We start from the raw sequence: 4853 nt of genomic DNA, 5'->3' as shown, positions 1-4853 counted from the left end.
AGCTTAAGCACTGATCTTTTCTCTTTACTGCGATAGGAGCATGGTCAAGCTGCTTCAACGCAAAGCCCGAAATTCTCGACGCATCGGGTTCATTACACGAACAAGGCGTTCAAAAGTTTTGACGACCATGGCTCAAAAAAGCGCCGCTTCCTAAAATTACTTAGCATATATCACTACTACTAGTTTTCACAAAACAGGTGAAGACGTGACAAGCAAGAAAAAAATAAGCCGGGAATTCGAATGTACTGACCAAATTTGCGATTTTATTTGCTGCGCAACCCCTTAAGACTTTAGCTTTGTATAGCGCAAGAAGAGCACTTCACGTGAGCTATGAGTGAGGCTTGTGCTCCATGCTGTCTTGTTGAGTGAGATTTCACGCCATACGTGAATGGTAGGGTTGTACAGAGAGCCGAAGTGTTCCCTGTTTCACCCTCTGGGACGGTCACCAGGTCGTGCACGCGAAAAGGAAAACTAATGCTTATATATTCACGCCTGAGTGTTGAATTACTGTAAAGAATTTGCGTTCTTTCCATTATTGGGTGTATAAAGCATTCGGTGTACTCAGTAATCCAACTAAATGCTAGAAATAAACGTGTGATACACAATTCATATACGAAAGCATCAACAACTCGCAAACAACTACAAAAACAAGGCAAATGAGGCGTACTGAATCTGATCCAATAGAAGCACAGCGCGAAACATGCATTGGTCATTGGTTTGGATCCTTCCAACGGCTTGGTTGTCCTTTCTTCTGCTTCGTGTGAAATTCCCTTGTGTTCAGAAGTTCACAAAACGTAGTTGCCACCCTAAGTAAACACTACCATTAATATTCGAAAAACTTTACACTCCACTGGTATTTACGTTTTAAATGCCTATTAACTACCTTAACGAACAGGCATTCCCATACCCTTGTCTTCTCACTAGCATAAAGAGGGTCTCAACATGTCAGTTTTGATCCCTTAGGATGTATAAAAGAGCTCTTGCACAGCTGCATTTTCTCCGTTCGATGACATTCCACGTTGCACCTGCGCTATAACATGACCTTTAATTTAGCCTTTACAATTGCCAAAGGCGCTGGCGAACACTCTCGGGATCAGGCTACACGTAGCACCAATGCATTTGACTGTATATGGGTGGAGTGGAGGCGCTGTAGCGCAGTTGATATGGCACTGAATGTGACCGCGAAAGGCGATGGATTCGATTTGCAACAGCAGCGCACTATTGCCTCCACTTTCTGCTAAACAATGCTGTAAGAGATGGCGCAACTAATTTTCTACGCTCGATAAACCTACCGTAAAAATAATAAACAGATACAGCCACCTTTGCCTGTCTTGGTTTCATTGACTGTAGCGCCTTCTGTGAACATTGTTTTGTGTCCGGGCTCGACTTCCTGCAGTATGCTTGCGGCGAATCGCCAATGTATACGTAGGTGACCGGTGGCTGGCTCGTGAACTCAGTCGCGACAGCTTCGCTTTCCTCTTGCCTTTCTAATTAAACCTCTGCTTCTACCATTTCCTCAACATACCGCGTCAATACAGCTCAACGAGTCTTTCATCCGCCAACTCTTGTAGGGGAGATATCGCGCTTTTACAGATACCACATACATAGAGCGGGAACAGAAGAAGCGCGTGCTTTCTGTTGAGTTTACTGGTTAAGATGTGGCGTTTTTATGCAGAACCAGGAAGACTGAAACATGACAGACTCGTTTTAGATCTGAAATTATGAAGCACCAACTAGCCCCCGCTCTTGCATTGGTAGCAACCCATTGTACTCGCATATTGTGTACTGACAGGGGTTTTTGGGCCCTCGCGATATGTATGGTCAAGTGCCATGAATCTCTGCATGATATTTAGCCCTCAGTATATGAAAACGCGCTCGTGTATAAAAATGTATGTGTCGTGGTACGTCGGAACCTGTAATTCTTGGTTTTCACTACTCAATATTGCGAGTGGCTTCGGGAATGTCTCCTCTGTGGTCATGCAAACTGGGTAAACATCATCCGATCATATCTTGCAGTCGGTGTTTCATACAGCGAGGACTGCATAAAATATTTATTTTAATATTCGCCCCACAGGACTGTAGCATGAGGAAGTGTTTATAGTAAGCCTGTCACATCCTTTCATATCAAATCTAACACGATTTCGTATCTGTCAATAAATTTGCATTCATTGTGAATACAATCAATATTTACCAACTTGCTCAGTTATCTAACTTGATGCATTAAATTTTCAGCATGAATGATGTTTTCGTTCTTTATTTTTTCTATTTCACGTCCATGTAAACAGTAATGTTACGCTAGGTTAAATGTCCCGTAACTGCACATGGACTAGAAAGCACGCCATAGTGGTCGGCTGAAGGACTGCGTATCTCCAACGTGCGTGGCACTGCATAACGTGTAGGCGTCTTTTGCATTTTACCTCCATCGAAATAAGGCCGCCTGGTCTTGGTGTCGATCCCATGATCTTGGAATCAGCGGCTAAACGCTAGCCCGTAAAGAAAGTTCCGACAAAACCGTTTTCTCTTTAGCAAGCTTCTGTTACACAGGAGCGAATGGCTTAATAAAGAAGTGTAAATTCCGTCCTTGGCCATTATTACCCGTAATTTCTTTTTCAGGTTTCGTTGCGCAATGCATTGGTTTAGAAATGCTGGAAGACTATGGAGATTACAATTATACGGAGTTTAATTATTGTAAGTTCCTTCACCAAACCTCTCGGTTCCTTCTAAAAGCGTGGCCTAAAGCACCCCATAAATACTGCTGGCTGACAGATGCCTTTTGAGCTGGAGGCGCAAAAAACACTGCAGGTGGGAGTGAGAAGCTGCAAAGCAAATTTCGGTACAGTGGTCACCTTAAAGGAATTTTCAGTGATAGCAGGAGGCCTAAGCTGACTCGGCAGGCCGTGCCCTTCACCAGTGGTACTGAGAAGTGCTGGCGTGTCTGAGACGCAATCAGAGCCTATGGACAAAAGGTATTACCGGCATGAGATTGCTTAAAGAGCCCCTTCACCTTGGCGGGTCCTCACATGCAGCCGGTAGGCTATGTCCTACTGAACACGCTGGTCCGCTGGCATGGCCTTGCGCTTCGCGTAGCGGTGAGGCACACAGTGCGAAAATTTCCCTCTTCCTTAGGGCTCCTATATGAATTAAAACCACTCTGAGGACAGATTGAGCTGGACCAGTTGTCGATATACTACAACGTTCTAGTGAAAAAGAGAGTGCTGTCTTGTAAGCGAAGCTTTTTTTTGTGTAAGCTAGAGAACGTCAAAAACGAAAGACAAGTCTCGCCGACGCCGGCCGTTTCCGCAAGCAAACTTTCTAGAGGAATTGCGACCACAAAATAATAATTACAACTGGGTATGAATATATTTGGCAACAGCATCTTCAAATTAAAGACGTTCCATTAAAGAATACTCTGACAAATTAGTTCTCATGCTCAAAACAATGTGAAAACCACACACAAAAGAGTCAAGATATTTACTCTCTTGCATCTCTTGTATATCTGTAGCGCTATGTTTTTATTTTACTCAAGTAAGAACAGCTGATAACATCACTGTGCAGTCCATTTGTCTTATTTATTTGGTGCATGTCTGCGCCCTAGAAAAAAAACATGTCCAACATTCTTGACAAAAATTTTAAATATTGAAGTATTGGAAGCTACTGTTAAGAAAATATTAGTGCATTCATGGACCAACAGTGGACCATTGGTAATGCTCAATTCTTGCGATGTGTAGCAAAGTCTCCCTTTAAAGTTTTCCATCGCTCGCGTCGAGCAGTTAAGACTGCCGTGTCAAACCAGTGGGGAACGCTTTTGACGATAGCAAAAACGTTAATAACAAAAAATGCGAGCCTGTCGATAGCAGATCAGCGGATATATTGATTGTTATATTGAAATCTCGCAATATATGAAAAAAATTGCGTTCATAAACTTTTTCTCGTTCTAAAATTATTTTGTACAGAACTGTTGGGTGTATGTTTTCGAATTTTGTTGATGAGTTCTCAAATTTTGTTGCGTAAAGTCGCATGGTCCAGTGAGCAGCAATTGTAAGTTTGTCGTAGGAACCTAATTTATTACTAAATACCGATCGGCTAACATTTTCTATATTGGTATTAAGAATGAAGCTCCAGAAACGAATTATTTGATTGGCTTGAATAAAGGTCCGCTGTTTTGCTGGCACCAAGGCAGCATTTACGTACTTTTTTTGACAGGCTTAAAGGGGTACAGACGCAAAGTTTTTTACTATTTGTTACTTTTCCTTGAAAAAGGCCTACAATACTAGTGATCACGAAAATGAGGTCAAAGCACCGATGCGCAGCGTTAACAATTGAGTTCAAAGGATTCTGTGCTGGAAGTTTCGATCTCAGCCAGTGCCAGCGCTGATATGCATCTTGACGTCACGGGCAGCCGACCAACCTAGACTACCACATTGCTGGTGGCGTCGGCGTCGCCGGCATGCGCTGGTTGTTCCTGTGAACAAGCACTCGGTGACGTCACAATAATTCGGACAAGTGCACCTTGAAGTTCCTCGATTGAGGTGGGAATTCCAAGCAGCCCCTCAGACAACATTCAAAAAGATATGAAATTGTGTTCCCCTGAACACATGCGACTGAAACTTGCTAGAAGGCATCTCCTTGCGCCCGTGAAACATGTTTGTTTCTGTTTTAAATATTATGCTTGTCCCTGTTTAAGAAAAACTCCGCAAAATATAAACACTACTAGGTAACAGTGGTGCTACTTTAGTTACCTAGAGCACTGATACTTCATCAGCAGGGTGTCAGTCCTCTCGGTTCCGCTACCGGTTGCGTTTTTTACGCTTTCCTTGCCATTTGGATCCTCGCACTGCTGTATGATCGCGCTT

This window comes from Amblyomma mixtum, chromosome 2 (genome assembly GCF_055824585.1).
Source record: "Amblyomma mixtum isolate Tamu chromosome 2, ASM5582458v1, whole genome shotgun sequence".
Lineage (NCBI taxonomy): Eukaryota > Metazoa > Arthropoda > Arachnida > Ixodida > Ixodidae > Amblyomma > Amblyomma mixtum.
The sequence above is the reverse complement of the archived record's forward strand: the minus strand, read 5'-3'. Positions refer to the sequence as shown.